We start from the raw sequence: 25,172 nt of genomic DNA, 5'->3' as shown, positions 1-25,172 counted from the left end.
GAAAACATTATTTTCATCCTTGAAACAATTTCTGGGTAGAATTCACGGGCATTTGAGTTTGTAAGTGACATCTCACTGTTACCCAAGGCCCCCCGCTTGAAAAGGATTGTAAAAAATCAACGAGATTCATAAACATTGTAAGAGCCACACATCCCATGCATGAGCTCTAGGAAAGCGAAGTCCTGGGCGTTGTACCTGGAATACCTGAACTATTCATTCTCCAATCACGCGTCACTGAAAGCTCCGGCTGCTGGGTGTGAGCAGTCAGAGCTGTGTCTCCGCGTTCGGCTGGCAGGGAAGGCAAGCCGGGCACAGAAAGAGACCCCGTTCCCAAACTCCAGCCCAGGACTTCCTCCCGGCCAGGCACTCACCTGCCGCTGGCTCCTTCTGCCAAGGAAGATGCTGCTCATCCAGAATCCCAAAGGCTCGCTGGCCCAGCAGCGCAGGAATCTCCCGTCCACCCTCCGAGGAGCCACCGTCTCCCTCTAACATGTATTTCTCTGCGCAGGTGCTGGGGACCACGGAACAAAACCAACCAAAAGCCCTGCCCCGAGCGCGGCCGTCCCACTGGGAACATTCTCAGAACCGAAGGCCGCGCAGCCTTGGAGAGGTGTGGATGGAGAACGATGCACAACCCGGGAGCTGAGAGTTAGGTTTTATTGGGTGGGTTTTGGGAGAACTCCAGCCTGGGACACGGCCTCTCAGGGGGCATTAAGGGGAGGGTCCGAAGAGGAAAGGGAGCCCCAGGAGACGTGGGGGGCTGTGCAACAAGGACCAGGTGCTGGAACACGAAAAGATTGCTGTTCATGAAAAAAAAAACCCAGGCGTTCCCGCTGTGGCTCAGCGGTAACGAACCTGATGAGCACCCATGAGGACGCAGGTTCGATTCCTGGCCTCGTTAAGGATCCAGCGTTGCCAGGAGCTGTGGTGGAGGTCGCAGATGGGGCTTAGATCTGGCGTGGCTGTGGCTGTGGTGTAGGCCGGCAGCTGCAGCTCTGATTCGACCTCTAGACTGGGAACCTCCATATGCTGCAGGTATAGCCCTAAAAAAAAAAAGAAAAAAGAAAAAAAAAAAACCCAGACATGGCAGGTTAATGAATTCAGCACTTTCCTCTGTATGGAAGGAGACAAGCGTCTGGACCGATGGAGATGGCTCCTTTGCTGAGCTTCTCAGCCCTCTGGGGCCCTGTGCTGCTCTCCAGCCTCAGTCCCCTGGGGGGGCACCGTCAGGGCAGCTTCGTGGCTGAGGGCTCGGTAGTGGCAGCCCCTTCTTTCGTCTCCACCCTGGGTTCCCTCAGGGCTCACTCTGGGGGCGGCTGTAACGTGAGGGCTTGACTGGTCGTGGCATCGTTTGCTCACTCACCGTTACCTGAGTCCCTGTTCTCCAGGACTGTGTGATGGGACCCTGGGCATAACTGCATCTGTCTGAGCAAGTGGCCAGACCAGCCAGGTGGGGGAGAGGGGACGGGTCAGCTTCCCAGGCTCCCGGGCTGTGCAGCAGGCCCGTGACCAGCCCTCCTCAGGTCGCTGGAGCAGGATCCGGGAGGTGCCGAGTTCCTGGACCACGTTTGTCTCTTCATTTGGGCGAATCCCACCTGCTCAACTGGACAGGAAATCCGAGGCCAGGCCCCCGTCCGTCTTAGTCTTGGCCTCCATCCTTTTCTTCTCTTTCTCTTTTTTTGTCTTTTTAGAGCCGTACTCATGGCATATGGAGGTTCCCAGGCTAGGGGGTCTCATTGAAGCTGTTTCTGTTGGTCTCCACCACAGCCACAGCAACACGGGATCCGAGCCACCTCTGCGGCCCCACACCTCACAGCAATGCTGGATCCTTAACCCACTGGGCGAGGCCAGGTCTCGAACCTGCAACCTCATGGATCCTAGTCGGGTTCATTACCGCTGAGCCACAATGGGAACTCCCCAGAGGCTTTTTATAAATAACCGTTGATTAACTGGAAGCCTCTACCCACGCCCAGCCCAAGGAGAGGGCATTTAAAGCAACAAGGCTTAGTCACCAAGCCGGCCAAGAAGGGTGGGCATCGGCACCCCTGCTGTGAACCCAGCATCAGAGCGCCTGCAGCCATGGGGACAATAACGGGAACATCCAGCGACTTCTGGCCAACCGGGCAACCGGGAGCAGCCACGTCAGCCTCACGCTGAGCCCTCCACGGTGGAGACGTCAGGGTGCACTCCGGCTTTTCTGTGCTACCAATTCTGTGGGTGAGCTGCGTGGAGAGGACACGGGGGGGGGTACCTGTGAGGGTCTCCCCCCGCGGGGAGGGAGCCGGCACCTGCAGACACCTACTGAGGAGGCAGAGGAGTCACGGGCCACGTCAGGAGAAGCCTCTGAGAAAGAGCAGAGGAAACGGGCGCCCCCTCCCTTAGGATCTCGTCTGGAACTCTCCAGCCTCGCCCCATCAGCCTCGGACCCCGGCCGGCCTTCCATTCCATCCCCATCCCGATCGAGACCCCAGCCAACCCCACGTCCATCAGAAAGCCAGGACCAGACTCTCGGGCCAGCTATGGACCATGAAAAAAACGCACCATCGACGGTGTTCCCGCTGTGGCTCAGCAGGTTAAGAACCAGACTAGTATCCAGGAGGAGGCAGACTCGATCCCTGGCCTTGCTCAGTGGGTTAAGGGTCTGGCATTGCCGTGAGCTGCAGTGAAGGTCGCAGACACAGCTCCGATCTGGTGATGCTGTGGCTATGGTGGAGGCCGGCAGCTACAGTTCTGATTCAACCCCTAGCCTGGGAATGTCCATCTGCCATGACTGCGTCCCTAAAAAGCAAAAAAAAAAAAAAAAAGGTGCAATCTAAAAGCTGAGACTCATGTTTCATTCACAGACTTCTGAGCCTTAAGCCCGAGCGGCAGCCTCTCAGGTCCCTCCGGCGCGGGGACGGCGGCTGCGAAGACCCAGGGAGGAGCCAGGATATTGAGGGGGTTTTGCAGCAAAGACCAAGCAGCTGGGCCACCAAAAGATTACGGTTTAATAAACGACTTAATCAGAGGAAACCGTAAACAAAAGGAAAAGACAACCTACAGACGAAGAGAAAATACTTGCAAGTGACACAATCGACACGGGTTTAATTTCCAAAATATACAAGCACCTCCTACAACCCAACCACGAAAAACCACACCACCCAACCAAAATACGCAGAAGACCTAAACAGCCCTTCCTCAAGACAGACAGAAGGCCAAGAGGCCCATGGAAATACGTTCAACATCGCAAATTATTAGAGAAATGCACATCAAAAAACGCAGTGAGGCAGCACCTCACACGGATCAGAATGGCCATCATTAAAAAGTCCACAGATAACAAACGCTGGAGAAGGTGGGGAGAAAAGGGGGCCCTGCTGCACCGTTCGTGGGACTGCAAACTGGGGCGGTCACTATGGAGAACAGTGAGGGTTCCTCAAAAACTAAAAACAGAGCGACAGTGTGAGCCTGCAATCCCACTCCTGGGCATGTATCTGGACAAAACTCTTTTTTTTTTTTTTTGTCTTTTCAGGGCCTCACCCATGGCATATGGAGGTTCCCAGGCTAGGGGTCTAATCAGAGCTACAGCTGCCGGCCTACACCACAGCCACAACCACGCCAGATCCGAGCCACGTTTGAGACCCACACCACAGCTCACGGCCACACCAGATCCTTAACAGAGCGAGGCCAGGGATCGAACCCGCAACCTCATGGTTCCTAGTCAGATTCGTTTCCACTGCACCACAACGGGAACTCCTGGACAAAACTCTTAACTCGAAAAGATCCATGCACGTTGATGGTCATTGCAGCATCATTCACAACAGCCGCGACACGGAAAAAAACAAAAACAATCCAAAAGAGCTGTTTAGAAAATATACAGACACGACGATTTCAAAACCAAGCTTGTGGCTACCCGAGGGGAGCTGCTGGGAGGCAGGATGGGCCGGGGGGTCGGGACTGGCACACACACACTACTACGTACGAAACCCACGGGTCACAGGACCCACGTACAGCGCAGGGAAATCTACTCCGTGCTCCGTGACGGCCAAACGGGGAAAGAGTCTGAGAAGGCATCGAGCCGTCTGCGTCTGTACGGCCGATTCTCCTCGCCGGACCCCTGAAACTAACCCGCTGTAAGTCGACCAAACGCCAATGAAAGTTATTTTCAACAAGAAGGAGGAGTAGAAGGGACTCAGCCACCAATTGGCGTCCCTGAGTCGAAGCAGCCTCCCGACGGGATGGAATGGGCCCGAAAGAACAGGGAGCAGCAGGCGTGCAGGGCCCCCAGCCGCGGGGACTGAGGTTCCCGCCATCGCCCCGGTGGTCCTGCCCCAGCTCGAGGAGAGACAGGACAAGGCCACCGAGCTCTCGGGGTCTTTCCTAACAGTGTCCCCCTCCCCCCTTTCCTTCCGCCCTCTCTCGCCCCCTCCCTCTCCCGCTCTGCCCTCCACCCCCTGCGGGGCGGCTGAGGAAGTGAATGGCCCTTAGACGGCTCCTCCTCCGAGACTGACAGTTACCGATCACGTCGAGCCCCTGGGGAGCCCGCAGACCCCACGCAGCTCCCCACTCCCCCTCTTGTGGCATTAGCCCTGGAACCCTCCCCACCCCACCCCCGCCGTCAGCTGGCGTTCCCACGACACAACCACGGGACTCAGGCAGCCCCAGGAGAAAAGCCTTGGCCCCCACATGCGCGTGGCCTCAGGGATGCGGGGTCAGGATCCCAGGAAAGGGTTTCAAGCGCCCACAGCCGATGGCCACAGCTTTACCGGAAGTCCAGTGACTGTACCCGTCTTACAGATAAGACAAGCAAGGCTCAGGAAGCCCAAGCGACAAGCAGTTCACGGCCACCACAAGGGCACAAAACGGAGACGGGCGAGCCAACCCCCACAGACAGACTCCAGGGCACAGGGACCCGCTCCCAAGGCCTGCGGGAGAGAGTCGTCACCTGGGGGTGGAAGTGAACTTGCGGTGGGTGAGACTGCCCCTGAAATCCCTTCCAGCCACCCAGAGCTGAGGAACCTTCCAGAACCTGCCAGGTGGCTTCCAGAAGCCAGGTTTCAGGGGAGCTTCTCAGAAGGGGGCAGGACCCCCACTCTGGGGGTCGTGGACCGCCGTGGGGATTTGCACAAGCACTGGCATCTGAGGGTCAGGACCCCCCTGCGTGGCGAAGGCAGGGAGGGCGCCCACTCGGTCCACCGGGTACACAGCAGGTGCTCAGCCACCACGTGCGGCATGAACGGAGGCTCAAGGTACAGCGCTGCCTCCAGCGCTGAAGGAACAGCTGGTATCATTCAAGTGACACCAGCCCAGGTGGAGGCCTCCGTGCCAGGGACCCCACCACCCCGGGGCTCCGGGCAGGGGAGGACCCACAGCTCAGGATGTGGACAGGCTGGCAGAGTGGGCACCCTCAGCCCCTCCCCAAGTCCAGGCACCTCAGGGGCCCCCGTGGGGGATGTGCAGCCCTTACGGCCCCCATTTCAGAGTCAAGGTGAGGCCGGAGAGGCGGGGCTTCTCCAGCCACGGCCAGGCGGGGGCAGCGCTAGAAACACAGCACAGCACAGCCCCCAGGCCAGGCCACCCCTCCAGGCTGCCCCCACCCATGGCCTGGCACAGTGTCCAACGGGGTGGACGGGGACCGGGAACAGGAGGGTGAGAGCACCTGAGGGACCAAGGACATCCCCCGGGGTGTGTCTCTGTTCAGACGCCTGATCACAGGCCAGCCTGCCCGCCTCGCCCACCGTGACGACCCCGTCTGACTCAGGACGGGCGGGCGCAAAGCAGAATCGACACAGCCCTGCCCCGAGTGGCAGGGCGCGGGCTCGAGAGGCAGCTGCCGGTTGGGTGGCTCTCCCTTTTCCTCCGTTTTTCCAATGTTCTACGGGGGCAGCAGAAGAAGCAAATTTACACACGGGACCACAGCGTGGCCGTGGGCCTGCAGGGCTGCTCACGGAGTGCGGGTGGCTCTCCCAGACCCTGGGGGACCCCCCCCCCGAAACCCAGGGGACCCATCAGGGGAGAGGCTGCCCTGGGAATCGCCTCAGGCCTGCACGGGGGCCCTGGGCCCTGGGGCCCTGGTGTGATGGGACAGGGTGGCCCGACCACAGTGCTGCGGGAACATCCTGCCCCTGATGGGTGAGCTCACAGAGGCGGGGGCGGGGGCACTGACCTTCTGCTCTGACTGTGTCCCCCTCCAGATCCCCCCATTCTTGCCAAATGCCACCTGGCCCTCATGGCTGGTCAGGCCAGAGGTCACACACCTGGGTGCATGGGTCACTCAGGCCCCGGGGCCTCCTGTCTGGCAGGAGGGTAGGGGCTAAAGTGGGGAGGCGGCAGCATTTCACTGCGGGAAGCAGGTCAGGAAGAGGATTGGAGACAGTGGGACCCTCACCCGCCAGGAGCCCAGCCCTCAGATGAACGGCCAACAGAAGGGCGGCTGGCCGTGCCCCCACTCCAGGCCCACTGGACCCCACACTCAGGTCCATAAACCCCTTCCTGGGGGCGGCCGGTCCCCGGGCTCCCAGGGAAGAGGCCGGTTTTACTCCGCAGCGTTTCCTCTGTGGATTTTCCAAGCTGGCTCTTGTCACCTGGGGGTCTCCAGAGGGGCCCCTCTGAGGACAGACGCCTTGGGGGGCACAGCAGGTCCCTCCTCCCGCACGGGTGACACCACACAAGGAGGGAGACGGGCCAGTCGAGGGCACGGCGGGGGGGGGTGGGGAGGGGGGCTACCCCAGCTGCTCGGGAGAGCGGACAGCCACCCAGGCCTTGGGGCTGGACCTTGGTTCACAGCTCCCTCAGGTGGGACCCACCCCGAGATCAGCCCCACCTGACCCGCAAGGACACAGAGACATACAGAGAGAGAAAAAGCCCCTAAGCCAGAGGGCTGATTCACTGCAGAGCCAAGACTTGATCTTGGACCCCGAGCGCCCACTCTGGATGTGCGTGCAGTGAAGGGTGACCACGGCAGGCCTGGGCTGTCCGCACCCTTGCCTGGCCCCAGAAGGTCACTCTGAGTCCTTGGAGGGACCTTCTCAGGGGAGCATTTCTGCTGACCTGTGCGGCCTTGAGCCACACCAGGTTGTCTGCAGTAACAGTGTGATTTACAGCGGGGGGGCCTGGGGAGGGGCCCCCCGAGAGGCTAGAGACTAAGGTTAGCTGTGCAGGTGGCCGGCCAGGCCTACGTGAGCCACCCTCAGTAAAAACCCCGGACCCGGGGCTGCAGGGAGCGTCCTGAACTGGCAGTAGCTCAGCTGTGCTGTGACACAGGCTTCCGGGAACCAGGCGGTGTTTGTAGGTCTCCCCCGGGGAGAAAGCGGCGGGGCCTGACGCCTGGGCTGGACCCTGGCCCATAGCCTCCGCATCGGCTGATTTTTGTCTGGGTCCCTCGCGGTTAGGCCGTGGGACCCCAGCAGGTCGGTGGAGATCGTGAGCCCTTCTAGAGAATCGCTGAGCACGGGGGTGGGCTGGGGCCCCGAACATCCAGTCCCGCAAGCGGCTGTAGTTCTAAGGTGCTGAGTTACCGGGGCTGGGGTGGGGGGGTAGTGACATCTGGATTAATTAACTGGACTGCAAGTTACCTTATAACAGGAAAAAAGCTAAATCGCCCCAAACAGTCAAAAACCGCACAGAGGAATCCTGGAGACCGTCGCACCGATGGCAGCCAAGGACCAGAGCAAGTGCCTTGGCTGTGAGCACGTGTCCTGGCCCCAGGCGGCCGCTCTGCAGGGACAACCCCTAAGGCAGGTAATGGGATCCCACGTGCCTCCCGTCTGTGCTGCGCAGAACAGCTGCCAACCCCCTGGGTCAGGGGCCCCGCGCTCCCTGTGGACACACGCTTGGGGGATGGGCTCCCCGTATGAGAAGCAGGACGAGGTGCTGCCCGGGACTCCTGAGGCAGGCGCACTCTTATCTCCCCACCACACACACACACACACACATACACACACACTAGCCCTGCGGGGGTCTGGGCCATGGAGACGCCCCCAGCCCAGGCCTGATCCAACTCACACCAAGCAGTCCTCTCTCCCCAGACGCCACCGACGGTGGCCACTGGGGAGCCAGGCAGAGCCAGTCCTGAGGAAGGGGCACCCGACGCAGATGGCACAGAAACACCGTCTCCGGCCGTGCGGAGCAGACCTGTGGTTGCGGGGGGAGGGGAGGGGGGGACGGACGGGGAGTCTGGGGTTGGTAGTGCAAACTGATACATTGAGAGTGGAAAAGCAACGAGGTCCCGCTGCACGGCGCAGGGACCCATGTCCAGTCTCTCGGGATGGACCGTGACGGAGGACCATGTGAAAAATAAAACCAGTCTACACAGACGTGTGACGGGGTCACTTGCTGTACAACTGAAATTGAAGGAACATTATAAATCGACTGTACTTCATTAAAAAAATTTTTTTGAAGAAATACCATCTCCCCATTGGCCTGTCCCGGGCCCTGATGGAGATGCCAGGCCGGGGAAAGGATGCCAGGATGGCCAGGGCATGTGACACGCACCCTCTCAGGACACAGCAAGGTGGGGGCGGGGGACGTGGCCTGAGTGATGTTGGCCTGAAGTCTGGTCACACCTGGGCCGTCTCACACCTGCCTGTGAGGATTCGCCTTAGGGAAGCCCAAGTGGCTTTACCCAAAGGTTCCTGAAAGGGGGGTGGGAGCCTCGGGGTCATCTCTAAATTCCATGAGGAAGAAACTTCCAGAAAAGGGAGCGTCTGCCAATGCCCCCCGTCGACCTATCAAGCCACCCCGAGGCATTCTGGATTAGGGGGTGTGTTGTGTGTTAGTGTGTCAGTGGCGGGGAGTCTGCAGAGTCCCTCGGTCGGGGGGGGGGGGTGTCCACAGGGCCACATCCAGAGTCACTTTGCGTGGCTGCTACAGATACAAGGGCCGGGGGAGCTGCCCCCAGGGAGGAAGGGCCCCGGTCAGCACAAAGGGCCTGTCAGCGTCCTGCCCCCAACCTAGGGGACCCGTCTCCAACTTCCGTCCCTGTGCCCCCAAGCCTGTGGAGACCACAGTGTCTTCCAAAGGGATGGCTCCGTGACCACATGTGGGAAAAATAACCAATGAATTCTGCAAACCAGCTCGCGGGCCACCTGCGCTGTCTGGAGTCTGTGTTACCACGGCGGGGGGGGGGGGGCATCGGTGCAAAGATTTCCGCCCTTTCTTTCCTTGACCTTGACACGCGGCTGGGTGGCTTTGCAGCACCTCCGGCTCACTGCTGCCTGGCTTGGGAAGACGTCACTGCAGACAGCCAGGCTCGGGAGAAAGACCCCACAGACTTGAACTTCAAACCAGCCTCGCGGTGGCTGGCTGCTTCCGGTCCCTCTCTGGGTTCGGTTAATTATTACTTGGAATCCATGTCGTGACTGTAGAACAGCTCCTATGAGCCGAACCTCTCCCTCTAAAAACATCCGCGGCTGAAAAGGAACGTACGGGTGTGGACGGCAATCACTGCGCTGCACGGCGGCGGAAACGGACGTAACCCCGCCCATCAACCGGACGGCGACCAAGCGAAACATAAAACCAACCCGGGGGGGAAGCACCCTCAGAAGGCAACGTGCAACTGCCATCCCAGCGAAAGGAATAAATATAAAAGAGGAAAAGACGCGTGAATATTTAGAGAAAGTGGCAACCAGCAGCCCTGGCCCCTCACGCTATCCTGTGCTTTGACGGGTAAATAGCACTATTTGCACATGCGCAGCTATGAAAATTACATAGCGTGTTCCCTCTGCTTCCTGAAGACCAGCTTGCTACCTAGGCAGACAGGTGATCATTTGTAATATAATAAAAATGTCAACAGTAAAAAAGAAAAAAAGAAAGAAAAAAGGGACAATTTGTATTCAACCAAACACCCTAAATTTTCTTTCCAACAGTCTGAGACAGTCAAAATCTCATACACCAGCCGGGTGATGGGTTTGTTCCGGTGAATTCCATTCCCTCTGGCTTCTCCCTTGTTCTACCCAAGGAGAGGTGAAGGCAGCCTGCCTGCAGAGCTGTAAAGCCACACAGCAGGTGCCTTCAAGCAAACAAGCGCTGGACCCCTGGATGACAGGCCGGCCTCAGCAGACCGTCTCTGCCGGGTGCGTCCATGGACTATAAACCAGCTCTGAGCTCCAGACACCAGGCTCTTAACCAGGGTGGCTCAACACAGCCCCTGCTTCCTCTGCCTGGGGAGATACACGGGGACACGTCCCTCCAGGATTCTAACTGTGGGTCTGCCCAGCCCACCGTGTTGGGGGAAGGGGGAGATGCTGCCGGAATTGCAGGCAGGGCTCTGGGTCCACGTTCAGATGTGAATTCTTCCCAAAAGACTCATCAGATCCTCCGACGGGGCAGAGACCCCCCAAAGTGAGAAACAGCTGGTTTCCATAATTTCCAAGGGACCTCTCGGTGTTAGGTCTCAGTTCTAGGTGTCCCCAGGGCTCTGTTTGGTAAAACCATCCCCTGGGAACCTGTGGGATCACCCACGCCCCAGCATCACCGCCCTGAACATGCCTGGTTTGGCACCATGATTCGCCCCATTTGGAAAAGAGACACATATATTCACGTTACTGCCGCGTTAGTTATCTTCCCTCTCATCTCAACGCCTTTCTTCCCAGGCAGCTGTACCTACCAGCCTTAGGAAGGCCGGCCACACATGGAGACCAGGTCCTAACTCTCTCCATCCGGCTATTTCCACCCCTGGACGTGGGCTCAGCGGACGGGAGACCCAGCCGCTGCTGAAAGGTCCAAGGGTGCGCCGGTCGTGGGCTCGTCCTGCTCCAAGGAAGCTCACAGCAGCCCCTGGGCTGGAGGAGGACATCTCGGGGAACGTGCCCACATGGGGGGGGGGGGAGAACATCACCCAGGGCCCATTCCACCCGTTTCCTGGGTCCTCGGACACACGTGTCCAACACAGACCCTCAGCAGGCGGGAGCCCCACAGACCTGACCGCTGGCCCTCTGGTGTGGGGGGTGCCTAGCCTCCTACACAGGTGTCACAAGAGGAAGCCATCAACTTAACCAAGACCCTGAGGGCTTCAAGCCAGGAGGATGCCAGGGGCCAGCAAGCTGGGTGCTCGTGCCCCCGGGGTTTGCGGTCAGAGAGCAAATCTTAGCATCTGATCGGAGAACAGTGGCTGGTTTCAGCACTGGATGTGCCGAGATCACGTAGAACAGAGAGGCCAGCAAACTTCCAACCTGGCCCCTGCAGCGGGAAAGCAGCCAGAGACAAGGGGGAAGGAGCGAGCCAGGCTGCGGGGCAATAAAACTTTATTTACAAAAGGCAGAGCACGGCGTGGGGGAAGGACCTGCAACTCGCCTGTGTGGCAAGGGATTAGCATCCAGAACGTGGAGGGAACTTCTGCAATTCCACACCGAACACCAAACGACGTGATTCCAAAATGCGTGGGGGACTTGAACTGACGTTTCTCCGAAGAAGACGTATGAACGGCCAAGAAGCCCGTGGAAAGATGCTCTTGGCGTGACGTACCGTCAGGGAAATGCACACCAAACCACAGCGAGATCCGTCACACCCACTAGGACCGCCACCATCAAAAACAAAGCAGGAGTTCCCATCATGGCGCAGTGGTTAACGAATCCTACTAGGAACCATGAGGTTGCGGGTTCGGTCCCTGCCCTTGCTCAGTGGGTGAACGATCCGGCGTTGCCGTGAGCTGTGGTGTAGGTTGCAGACGCGGCTCGGATCCCGCGTTGCTGTGGCTCTGGCGTAGGCTGGTGGCTACAGCTCCGATTCAACCCCTAGCCTGGGAACCTTCATATGCCGCGGGAGCGGCCCAAGAAATAGCAACAACAACAACAACAACAACAACAACAAAAGCAAAGCAAAACAAAACGAAACTGCACAAAGGTGCCGGCAAGGATGTGAAAAAACTGGAACCCCTGCATCGCTAATGGGAACGTAAAATGATGCAACCCCTGCGGAAAACGATACGGCAGGTCCTCAGAAAGTTACCAGGTGACCCAGCAAGCCCACCTCGGGGTCTGGCCCCCAAAGAACCGGTGTCTGGACACCCACTTCCCTGACAGCATGAATCCCAACAGTTGAAGGGTAGAAAGAGACAACCTAACTGTCCACCGACAGATGATGGATGCACAAAATTTGATCTCCAGACAGTGGAATATTATGTGACCCTAAAAAAGAAGGAAACTCTGACACAGGCTACCACGTGGGTGAAGCCTCAGGACAGTTCAGAGAAATACGTCAGACACGAGAGGGCAAATCCTGCCAGATTCCACTCATAGGAGGTCCCTGGAGGAGGCACGTTCACAGGGACAGAAAGACGATGGAAGGGGTCGGGGGTGGGGGAGGGGAGGGGGTGTCAGCGTTTGGTGTGGACGGAGGGTCAGCTTGGGAAAAGATGGAAAGTTCTGGAGAAGGAGCGTGTGATGGCGTGCACAACAGCGCGAATCTACGTGATGCCGCTGAGCTGTGCGCTTGAAGCGGTCCAGGTGGTAAAACTTACGTGCCTTTTACCACAATAAAAACATCTGGGAGTTCCCGTCGTGGCTCAGTGGATTAAGAACCTGCAAGGATTCGGGTTCAAGTCCTGGCCTTGCTCAGTGGGTTAAGGATCCAGCATTGCCACAAGCTGCAGTGTAGGTCAGAGATGTGGCTGTGGCATAGGCTGGCAGGTGCAGCTTCAATTCAACCCCTAGCCCGGGAATTTGTATGCTGCAGGTGTGGCCGTAAAAAGAAAAAAAGACATTATACACTGCAGCAAAATGAGGCATTTCTAGAAACTGAAGCTGGGCAGGACCTGGTCCATGAGCCACAGTCTGCCACCCCCCCCTGATTTGGGAGCACCCGCTAGGCATCCAATTTTGGAGAGAATGACCTGAGTCTCGTCACAGAAGACCTCAGAGCCCTCACCCAAATCTGTTGGAGGTGTCGCCACCTGGAAAGTCACCTGTTCCGTCAGAAATCTGATTAATCACTGGGGGGGGGGGTCTGACTGCACCCACAAGTGGAAAAAAATAATTTGAGGCAATAACAAGGAACTCTTCAGGAAACCAAATCTTTGAGTTCATTCCATCTCACCTCCTGAATCCCGGATGAGACTTCACAGCGTTGTATGTTAATTCCACGGCTTTAAAGTGGAAGCCCTTCCCCATTCATCACGCAGCATCCTGGCTACTCACTGAATGACCACTCCAGGGTAATGGTCCATCTTTTCTGAGTGGCGGCTGGAGGTGAGCCCCACAAAAGGTTTATTCCGTGATAAATGTTTCCACTGCAGGACGCTGCTGCAGCCGGGGTGGGGGGACGGGGAGGCACTCAGAGAGGGGGCATACAGGATGAATGGGGGAGGGGGGCTCCAGCATATCTGAAGGCCACCTGAGGATGCAGGAGGAGCAGAGGAGAGAGGGAAGTGCCTGGATCAAGCTTGACCTGATGGGGAATTCTAGCTCCTCTTCCCCGCCCCGGGCAGGACGCAGCACTGTCTGGGCTCATGGAAGGTCAATGCCAAGACCACAGAAACCCCTCCCCGTGCACAGCACACTGGCCACCACCCTCCCTCCAGCTGAGATGCCCTGGGAGGCCCCCCGCCCCCCGCCCCGGGGTAACACCTGGCCCTGTCCTGGAGGTGGCCGAATGTGCGGTCAAAAACACCCTGACCAGCAAACCGAGAATCCGACAAGTCCACTCTGGACTTGTCCACTTCGGGGACCCTGGGGCAGCTTTTCCCTTCCTCCTTCCCCTCATGTATCAGCGACCACACTCACAGGGCTGGATTCTGAAATCCAATGCTCCCCGCCCCTCGGGGCCAAGGGTCAGTGATTCCCTAAGAGGCTGGGGGTCCAGGCATGAAAAAGGAGTCCAGAGCTCAAGCAGCACCCATCACGGGCCCCCAGTGATGACCAAAAAAGTGCAGATCAGCTGGTCAAGTGCCCTTTCTCGGGAAGAAAGCCGAGGGAGGTGTGAGGGCCTTGCTGCAGAGCGAGGCTCAGAGAGGTTCACCCTGGTGGTGAGCCCACGAGGCCGCGGCCGGCCCGGGCCCCACGGCCCCCCAGTGCCGCCGCAATGAATGGTGCCCCAGTGCCGAGCGCAAGGGCGGGAAAGGCAGGCCTCTCAGACGATGCTGGACACCGCAGCCTCGCATGGGGCCTTCGGGTCAACCTGGACACCCTCTCGCTCTGAGCCGGCCCAGCCTCCAGAGGAAAGGGCAGCCGTGGCTTCCCTAGCATCCCGCGTCCTGTGTGATCGTCTGCCACCTCCCCACTGAGCCCCAGGGGGCGAGCAGGCACCGTGGGGCTCGGGGCCAGGGGGCTCCCGCCAAGGGAACCACGTCCAGCATCGGCGAGGACGGAGGGCGAGTGGACGGCAGGCTCTGCGCGCTCAGCCCGGCCCGCGGGGACTGGTCTCCCCCCGGGGCCCCATCACCGCCCGTGTGCACCCGGGGAGGGTGAGGGCAGAGCCCAGAGACGCAGCTGGGAGCACGAGGAGGGACTGAACAGGGCGAGGGAGAGGATCCGAACTGGACGGCAGACAGGACCAGAGGCAGGAAAACCAGTTAAGAGGAGACCCCCGAAGCCCATGGTGACCAGGCCCCGGGGAGGGACGGCGGCTCCGACTCGGCCCTGTCTGCTATACCTGTAACCCCCGCTCGTGCGTCCTCAGCTGCATCTTGGAAGATGAAACCGACCTTCGTGTTTTCAAGTGTAAAGCAGAGGCACACACAGCAGGACACACACACACATCCACAGCATGTCCAGTGTGTTACCATCTCGTTGGGGTGGACAGTTTGGAAAAAGGGTCTAGCATGTCCCCTTGGACAGGTGATGATTTGTCTTTAAAGGCTGAGATACAGCGTCCGGGGGGTGCGGCCCTCACCAGAGAACGGCAGCCATTTCCCCTCTTCGCCAGGTTGGTCACGGCACAGCCCAGCATTCAGGCAAACATTTGGCAAGTGCCAGTTTGAAGCCCATACTACAGTGAAATGACACCAGTGGAGCACACAGGAGGTGCTCAGTAAGGTGGCTCTGGGCCCTAGACTGTGACCTCAGGACGTGTCTGAGCGCTGCCGAACCACAGCCCCTGGGCGCCCTCCACGGCCCCTGCGCTGGACACAAACGGGTGTCCCCTGGTCCAGCAAAGATGGAGGCAGGGCATCTGCACTACCTCCTCCACCACCTGCCCTGAGCCACACAGGCTGAGTCCAGCCTGGACATCTCAGAGCAGAGACTTGGAGCCAGAGCTGAGGCCTCAGCCGTGGTCTCGGTAACCCCCCCGAGGTCGCATCAGCTGGGACAGGCCCCTTCCCCCAGGGTCCAGGACCACTCCACCCGTCCTGTCCCCACCCTGGCACAAGCACGGGGGCCCTGATGGCGAGGAACTGACTGTGCTCTGGCCACAGTGCCAGGGGGGCGAGAAGGACCACGCCACGCCCGGGGTAACCAGCTCCTAGGTGACAACAAGGACACGTTCTAACTCACCGGAGGCGCTGGCAGGCTGGGCCCCACAGAAGGGCTTCTCAGAACAGGGACCGTCTCCACTGGGGCGGGCCGAGGTACGGGGACAGGAGAGAGTTCCAGAGCTGTGAGACAGAACCAGGGCGCGGTCAGCAGAGGCTCCGAGGCGCAGAGGTTAAAAGATCTCATACACCCTCCCCCTACGGTGACAGCAGCACCAGTCACCACCGCCAAGGCCTGGACGCAGCCTGAATGTCCACCCGCGGAGGACGGAATCAAGACGATGAGGTACTACAGAGAGCAGGCTCGTGCCGGCCAAGGGGGAGAGGGGAAGAAGTGGGATGGATGGGGAGTTTGGGGTGTGTAGATGCTATTATTTAGAACGGATAAGCAAGAGTTCCCGTTGTGGTGCAGGACGACGAGGAACCATGAGGTTGCGGGTTCGATCCCTGGCCTCGCTCAGTGGGTTAAGGATCCGGCATTGCCGTGAACTGTGGTGTAGGTTGCAGACACAGCTCGGATCCTGCGTTGCTGTGGCTGTGGCTGTGGCGTAGGTCAGTGGCTACAGCTCCGATTGGACTCCTAGCTTGGGAACCTCCATATGCTGTGGGTACGGCCCTAAAAAAAGCAAAAAAAAAAAAAGAATGGCTATGCAATGAGGTCCTACTGTGCAGCACACGGAGCTATATCCAGTCTCCTGGGCTAGAGCAGGATGGAAGATGATATAAGACAGGGAATATATATATATATAGGGGTCACTTTGCTGTACAGCAGAAATGGGCACAATACTGTAAATCATTCTATACTGTAATTTTTTTTACAAAGTCCATCTTGAAACTGAAATTTAAAAAATGTGGTCCATATACACAGTGGACTACGACTCAGAAATAAAAAGAAGGAAATCCTGCCATTTGCAGCAACATGGCTGGACCTAGAGATTCTCCTACTAAGTGAAGTCAGACAGACAGAGAAAGACAAACACCACATGATATCACCTACATGTGGAATCTAAAATATGACACACGTGACCTTTTATGCAACGGAAACAGACTCACAGACACAGAGAACAGACTTGCGGTTGCCCAGGGGAGGGGGAGGGAGCGGGAGGGAGCGGGAAGGACGGGGAGTTTGGGGTTGGCGGATGCAAACTTTTCCACTGAGCATGGATAAGCCATGAGGTCCTGCTGCACAGCACAGGGAACTCTATCCAGTCTCCCGGGAGGGACCGGGATGGAAAAGAATACATTTTTACAAAATGTAGAAAAGAAAGCCTTCCAGCGCATCCTGGCATCGCAGAGCCGAAAACCAGGGACCGCACTTCCGCTTCTGGAAAGATGGAGAAGACGCAGTGCTCTATCCCCCTCCCAAGAAGTGCAACTACCCCCAGGATGCTGGGAGAAGATGAATGGAAGACGCTGGGGGGTAAAGGGAAGAAGGCAGCCGGGTCGGGGACCCGGGACCCGAGGAAAGCACACTGGGTGCCTCTCCTTTTCTTTCTTCTTACGGCCGCACCTGTGGCATCTGTTGGTTCCCAGGCTAGGGCTTGAATCGGAGCCACAGCCGCTGGCCTACCACAGCTGCAACAACGCTGGATCCTTAACCCACTGCGTGAGGCCAGGGATGGATCCCACATCCTCACAGACACCATGTCAGGTGCGTAACCCGTGAAGCCACAACGGGAACTCCAGGTCCGTGCTCTAGGCTGGGTTTTTGCTTCCTGCCCCAGACTGGGAGCGAAGAAGCTAGACCCCCCGGTAGAAGCAGGAAGCAACCTCCAATGAGTGACTGTTCTCTCCAGCCCAAACCCCAGAAAAACAGCCGCTGAAGCAGACAAGTTTAGACCAAACTGCTCTACTCGGGTAGGAAGCACAGAAACAGCGTGGCCCCGACCCTGACCCCCAGCAGCAGGGGCGGGAGGGGCCTGGCCTTCTCCTTGTACGGCTGCCGTGAGACACCCAAGCCGCCCCTGGAGGGTCGAATACACCACAGTGTGGAGCCAGGACTTCCCTCCCCGCAGGGCGGTCACGAAGGCTCCGTCGGATCAGTGCAGGCGACACAGAAGGCCTGGATCTCCAGGTGCCCTTGGCACCCCTCCCTCATCCTGCTGGATTGGCAGGACTTCCCCCCCCCCACCACTAATGAGGACACGCCCACCATGGTCTCCATGGAGACCACGGGGGGGGGGACCCCATCCCCCACCGGCAATAACAAGGAGCCTCCCTGCTTAGGCATCAACAGAGGTCAACTGAGGAGCCTGGACATCTACCTCCACCTGGCAGGACTGAGGTGGCTCCCCTTCCCTGTGCGAGTGACGTCAAAGAAGCCAGCTAACCCCCTCCCACTGGTTGGAATGGCCACGTTAATAAGAATACACATAACCAGTGCTGGAGAGGGTGGGGAGAAAAGGGACCCCTCCTGCACCGGTGGGGGGAGGTAAACTGGGACAACCACTATGGAGAATGGTATGGAGCGTCTTCAGAAAACTAAATATAGACCCAGCATACGATCCAGCCATCCCACTCCTGGGCGTATATCCAGACAAAACTCTCATTCAAAAAGATACATGCATCCCTATGTTCACTGCAGCACCACTCACAGCAGCCAAGATGTGGAAACAACCTAAATGGCCATCAAAAGATGAATGGATTAAGAAGACGTGGTACATATATGCAATGGAATACTACTCAGCCATGAAAAAGAACAAGATAATGCCATTTGCAGCAACATGGATGGAACTAGAGATTCTCATCCTAGGTGAAGAAGTCAGAAAGAGAAAGGCAGGTACCATATGATATCACTTACATGTGGAATCTAAATTATGACACAAATGAACCTCACTACAGAACAGAAACAGACTTAGAGACATGGAGAACAGACTTGTGGTTGGCGAGGGGGAGGGAGTGGCATGGACGGGGAGTGCAGGGTTAATAGATGCAAACTGTTCGTTTAGAATGGATAAGCAATGAGGCCCTACTGTACAGCACAGGGAACTAGGTCCAATCACTTGTGACGGAACATGATAAAAGATGATATGAGAAAGATGGTGGCGTGTAGAGAGGTATGACTGGGTTGCTTTGCTGTATAACAGAAATTGCTTTTAAAAGCCAGCTAAAACACAAGGCTTAAGTGAGACCCACAGTCTCACACTAGGAAAGTGTGCACGTTTCCACCGAAAATCACTCATCCCCTTGAGAACCACTAGGATTTGGATGGATAAAAGAACCAATGGAACGTGACAAAGAAGAGACAGAGAGTTAGCATTATCTGACAGTTTAAAGCCGTAAAAATGAAAATGGTTCAATAAGCAATTATGAATACGCTGGGAAAAGATGAAAAAAACAAACAAACAGAAAACCTCACTTAGAAAACAGAAAAATCTCAGCAAGCCGAGATAGAACCTCTTTGGCATGTGATGGAGATATGTCCCAATAAACCCATCGTAAATATCATAAGTCAAAAATGCATTTAGGAGTTCCTGCTGTGGCTCAGCGGGTTAAGAATCCGACTAGTATCCATGAGGATGTGGGTTCGATCCCTGGCCTCGCTCAGTGGATTCAAGGATCTGGCATTAGAGTGAGCTGTGGTGTAGACTGCAGACGTGGCTCGGATCTGGTGTTGCTGTGGCTGTGGTGTAGGCCGCCAGCCTGGGAACTTCCCATCTGCTGCAGGTGTGGCCCTGAAAAGCAAGCAAACAAACAAACAAACAAAAAAAGCATTTAATTCATCTGACCGCTGAACAACATAGCTTAGTCTAGCCTACCTTCAATATGCTCAGAACATTACATTAATCTACAGTCGGGCAAAATCATCTAAGACAGAACCCATTTTTATAATAAAGTGTTGACTATCTTAGCAATGGGATCCTGCTGGGTAGCACTGGGAACTCTGTCTAGTCAATTATGATGGAACACGTAATGTGAGAAAAAAGAATGTATACATGCATGTGTAACTGGGTCGCCGTGCTATATGGTAGAAAAAATATATATATATAAATAAACGATTTTTTTTAAAGTGTTGAATATCTCATGGAATTTATTGAATACTGTGCTTAAAGTGACAAGCAAAATGGTGTCTGGGTCCAGAATGGTAGCTACGTGCGTTGGCTGTTCACCCTCTCGTCTGTGTGGCTGAAGGGGATCCTGCATCTCACAGCCCTGCTCAGCATCATGAGAGGAGGGTACCCCAGGCCACCAGCCCAGGAAAGATCAAAATTCAAGGTATGATTTCCACTGAATGTGTACCACCTTCACACCATCCAAAAGTGAAAAAAAAATTGTAAGTTGAACTACTGTAAGTTGAGGACCGCCTGTAGAAGAACCCGTTGGAACTGTCAGAACTGGAAAATACAATAACATAAGCTCAGTGGATGGAGTCAACATCAGAATGGAGGGAGCAGAAGAAACAGTCGCTGAACTGGAACCTTGAAGAACTAACGAAATTGAGCAACAGAGGGAAGAGAGACAGAAATAAACAAATAAGCAGAGCCTCTGGGACCTGTAGGACTCTAACAAAAACATCCAACATTTGACTCACCAGAGCCCCAGAAAGAGAGGAGAGAGAGGGAGAGCCGAAAAAGTACCGAGGGGGAAAAAAAGGTGGAAGACTTCCCAAATTTGGGAAGAGACATAAACCTACAGATCCAAGAAGCTGAACAGACAAACCGCACACAGGATAACCCCAAGGAATTCACACCAGGATGCATCATAACTAAACTTCTGAAAACTAGTGACGAAGAAGAATCTTAAAGGCAGGCAGAGAAAAATGACGTCTTAGATGTGGATGGGGAAGACAATTGAGGTAACAGTGCCTTTCTCATCCAACTACAGAGACGAGAGGAAGCGTCACAATATTTTGAGTGATGCAAGAAAAGCGCTATCAAGCTAGAATCCCATCTTCAGCAAAAATACCCTATAGGAATGAAGGGGAAGTCAAGACACCCTCCAATGAAGGGAAACTAAGAGAATTTGTCATTGTCTATCCTAAAAGAGTGACTCAAGAAAACTCTCTAAATAGAAAGGAAACCTCAAAGAAGGAATTTTGGAATTGTAAGAAGGAAAAAGAACATAACAAGCAAAAATAGAGGTAAATACAAAGAAGCTTTCCTTCTGCTCTCAAATTTTCTACATTGTTTGGCAGTTGCAGCAAAAATTACAATGCCATCTCATTTGGTTCCAAATGTATGTAAAGGAAATATGTAGACATTTATATTATAAAAGGGGACGGTAAAAAGACATAAAAAAGATAAGGTTTGTATATTTTTACTCAAACTATATCTCAGTGGCTGGGAATAAAGTTATGTGATATAATGCCTAGAGCAAACACTTAGAAAAGTATACAAAACTCAAAAATTATAGATAAATAAAAATGAAATTGTAACGAAATACTGAAATAACCCACTAGAAGGCAGGAAAAAGAGAACCGACATGAAAAACAGAGAAAAGACCAGAACAAAAATGGCAGAATTAAACCCTAACACATCAGTAATTGCATTAAATGTAAATGGTCAAAATACATCCATTAAAAGATATTAGCAGGGCTCCCACTGTGGTATAGTGGGTTAAGGATCCAGCCTTGCAGCAGCTGCGGCATGGGTTGGCACAGATTCAATCCCTGGCCTGGGAAATTCCATATTCTGCAGGTGCAGCAAAAAAAAAAAAAAAAGGAAAGAAAGAAAGAGAGATTAGCTGACTGGATAAAAAAATATTTTAAAGAGCCAATTATATGATGGCTACAAAAAATCACTTCAAATATAATGACATAAGACGAAGGCAAAAAGATGAAAAAATATATTATGCAAACAGTAACCAAAGGAAAGTAGACATGGCTATATTAATGTTGGATAAAGAAGACTACCACACAGAGGAACATTATATAACATTAAAGGCCAAGTCATTAAGGCATAGCAATCCTAAATGCTCGTAAACCTAAAAACAGAGAAGCAAAATATGTGGAGCAAAACTGACAGAACTGAAAGGAAAAGAGACAAATCCATAGTTAGGGTTGGAGACTTCAGCAACCTTATGGTGATGGAATAAGTAGAAAAATCCATAAAGATATGGAAGAACTCAACCATACAATCAACCAACAGCAAAACACACATTCTTTTCAAGTCTTCATGGAATATACACCAAGACAGACTATATGCAGGGAATAAAACAAGCCTCCACAAATTTTAAAGTAAAAACATAGTGTATTCTCTCACCACAACAGATTCAAACTAGAAAGTCATAACCAAAGGTAACAGAAGTCTCCCAAGACTTTGAAACTAAAAGGAGACTTTTTTAAGTACATGCAATTGCATGAAAATAAAAAATAACATACGCCAAACTTTGTGTGATACAGTTAAAGCAGCACTGAGACAGAAACTGATAGTACTAAATGCATATACATTAGAAAAAAAGAATAATTGCAAATCAAAGTCTAAGTTTCCATACCAAGAAGCCAGCAAACAGAGAGAGAAATAAAGCCAAAGCAAGGGTCAGAAGGAAAGAAGGAAATAATAATCATAAGAGTGGAAATAAATAATTACCAAAAACAAACAAACAAAATAGACAAAAATCAACGAAACAAGCTGACTCTTTGTAAAAGTTAATAAAATTGACAAAACTCTAGCAAAACTGACCCAAAAAAGACAGAAGAAAACTTGAATTACCAATACCAGGTATGTAAGAGAGGATATCAGTACATATCCTGCAGACATCAAAAGGATAACAAAACAGGGCTACAGACTACGCCACACACTTAAGCAACACACATGAGAGAAACCCATTCTTCAAGAAATACAATTACAACTCATTTGGTAATGAAACAGGTAATTTGAAAAGCCCTGTAACTGTTAAGAAAATTGAGTTCCTAATTTCAAAGCTCACATTTTTGTAAGAAAGGAGAACTTTGAACACCCAAATGGCGAATTCCATGAAATATTTACAGAAGTAATATCATTTCTACACAGCCTCATCCAAAAAATAGAATCCGATCCATTTTATGAAACAAATATGATCCAGATGCTAAAACCATATAAAAAGCATATAAAAAAGAAAAGCACACATCAATATCTCTCAGAGAAATGTAAAAAAGTATTTAACAAAAATATTATCAAGTAGAATTAAGGAATATACGAAAAGAATTATACATCATCACAAGTAAGGTTTATTTCTGGACTGCTAGGCTGGTTCAATTATTTTTTTAAAAAAAAATCAATCATGTAATACACTATGCCAACAGGCAAAAGGAAAAGTCACAATAATCAATGCAGAAAAAAATAACGGACAAAAATTCAGCATCCATCTATTTCAAAAACTCTCCCAAAGACAGGAAGAGGGGAAATTCTCCAACTTGATAAACAGCATCTGTAAAACTTCATCTCATCTGCTAACACTATTCCAAAAGGGAAAGACTGAACGCTTTCCTCTTGTGATCAGGAACAAGGCAAGGATGTCTGCTCTCATCATTCTTATTCAACATAGCAGTAGACATTCTAGCGAGTACAAAAGGCAAGGCAAGGAACTAAAAAGCAGACACATCAGGAAGATAGAAATAAAAGCGTCCTCATTTGCAGATGACGTGATGGTAGACAATCCCAAGGAATCTCCCTCAGCAAAACCTCTTAGAAATAATAACTGAGTTAACAACGTCACCAGATCAACATGTAAAAGGCAATTGTCTCCCCATACACTAGTACTGAACATGTGAACGCCAAGATCTAAAATTCAACATCACTTATAATTGCTCAAAAAAATGAAATACGTAAGTGCAAATCTAATGATGTAAGCAAAAGACTCATATGCGGAGATCTACACAACACTGGTGCAAGAAATCAAAGACCGTCTACAGAAGTGGAAGACATACCATGTTCATGGACTGGAAGACTCAACGCGATCGTGACATCAACTATGTCCAAATTGACCTGGGGTGGAAGGCACTTCCAACCAAAATCCCAGCAAGATTTGTTTCAGACAAACATTATTCTGAAATGTATAAGGAAAGGCAAAGGAACTACAAAGAAAACTAAAACAAATTTGAAAAAGTCTAGAGAGGACTTCGTCTCCCCACTTTTCAGACTTACACAGCTGCAGTAATCAAGGTGGTGTGATTCTGGAGGATGGATAGAGACACAGATCAACAGACCTCAGCAGAGAGCCCAGAAATAGACCCGCACAGATGCCCAACTGATTTTGGAACAAGGCATAAAAGCAATTCAATGGAGGAAGAATGGCCCCTGCAACAAAAGGCACTGGAGTGACTAGACATTGAGAAACAAAATAATGGCCATAAACCTGAGCCATAAATTACACAATGACCCAGCAATCCCACGCCTTGGCATAGAGCCAGAAAAGATGAAAAACTCTAATCCAAAAATATACATACACCCCAATGTTCACTATTGGCAGCACTATTCACAACAGCCAAGACTTGGAAGCAACCTAAAGGTCCATCGACAGGCAACTGGATAAAGAAGATACATATGCAGTGGAATATTACTCAGCCATAAAAAAAGAATGAAATAATGCTGTTGGCAGCAACACGGATGGACCTAGAGATTTTCATACTAAGTCAGTCAGAGAAAGACAAATATGATATCACTTACATGTGGAATCCAAAATATGGCACAAATGAACCCATTTACAGAACAGAAATAGACTCACAGATACAGAAAAGCCGCTTATGGTTACCAAAGGGAAAAGAGAGGGAAAAATTAGGAGTTTGGGGTTAATATATACACAGTACTACATATAACACAGATAAACCACAAGGATCTACTGTACAGCACAGAGAACGGCATTCAATATTCTGTAATAACCAAAACGGAAAAGAATCTGAAAGAGAAGAGATATATATCTATACGTCTATAACTGAATCACACTGCTGTACACCTGGAACTAACACAACACTGTAAATCAACCATACTTCGATTTAAAAAATCCACTCAAAACAGATGATAAACTTAAATGTAAAACTCTAAAACTTTAGGGAAAACATTTTTGTAGGAGAAAATCTTTAGGATCTAGGGTTAGGAAACAAGTTCCTAGACTTGATGCCAAAAGCACAATCCACATACAGAAAAATTTTTCAAAAAATCTGACCTTATTAAAATTAAAACCTTTTGTTCTGTGAAAAACCCTGTTAAGAGGATAAAAATGCAAATTACAGATTAGGTGAAGATATCTGCAAACTACACATCAAACAAAGGACTAGTGTCCAGAATATAAAGAATTCTCAAAACTTAGGATAAGGAGTTTCCATGTGGCTCAGTGGAAATGAATCTGACTAGTATCCATGAGGACACGGGTTTGATCCCTGGCCTTGCTCAGTAGGTTAAGGATCTGGCGTTGCTGTGAGCTGTGGTACTGGTTGCAGATGCAGCTTGATCCCATGTCGCTGCGGCTGTGGTGTAGACTGGCAGCTACAGCTCCGATTCAACCCCTAGCCTGGGACCTTCCGTATGCCCTGCGTGCGGCCCTAAAAAGACAAAAATTAAAAAAAAGAAAGAAAGAAAGAAACAACTTAGGATAAAAACAACAACAACAACAACAGACAATCCAATTAAGGAAAGGAGTTCCCCTTGTGGCTCAGTGGTTAACCAACCCGACTAGGATCCATGAGGATGCAGGTTCCATCCCTGGCCTCTCTCAGTGGGTTAAGGATCCCGCGTTGCTGCGGCTGTGGTATAGGCCAGCAGCTATAGCTCCGATTCGAACCCCTAGCCTGGGAACTTCCATATGCTGTGGGTGCAGCCCTAAAAAAAAAATTCAAAAAAAAAAAAATGGGCAAAAGACACACAGGGACATTTTG

The 25,172-nt window shown here is 52.8% G+C and overlaps 1 protein-coding gene across 6 annotated transcripts in view; it reads right to left on the bottom strand.

Annotated features, from left to right (window-relative positions):
• Positions 1-25,172, bottom strand: part of SHANK2 (SH3 and multiple ankyrin repeat domains 2) — a 517,908-nt gene that overhangs the window by 472,118 nt on the left and 20,618 nt on the right. For 5 of the 6 annotated variants that reach the window (XM_047775007.1, XM_047775012.1, XM_047775005.1 and 2 more), the window contains exon 2: positions 15,405-15,505. The exons of the other annotated variant lie outside the window; for it this stretch is intronic. The gene's annotated coding sequence lies outside the window, so the exon portion shown is untranslated. The remainder of the gene's footprint in view (positions 1-15,404; positions 15,506-25,172) is intronic. 6 annotated transcript variants of the gene reach the window in all.

Source organism: Phacochoerus africanus, chromosome 4, assembly GCF_016906955.1.
Source record: "Phacochoerus africanus isolate WHEZ1 chromosome 4, ROS_Pafr_v1, whole genome shotgun sequence".
In the NCBI taxonomy this organism is placed as follows: Eukaryota; Metazoa; Chordata; class Mammalia; order Artiodactyla; family Suidae; genus Phacochoerus; species Phacochoerus africanus.
The sequence above is the reverse complement of the archived record's forward strand: the minus strand, read 5'-3'. Positions and strand labels throughout refer to the sequence as shown.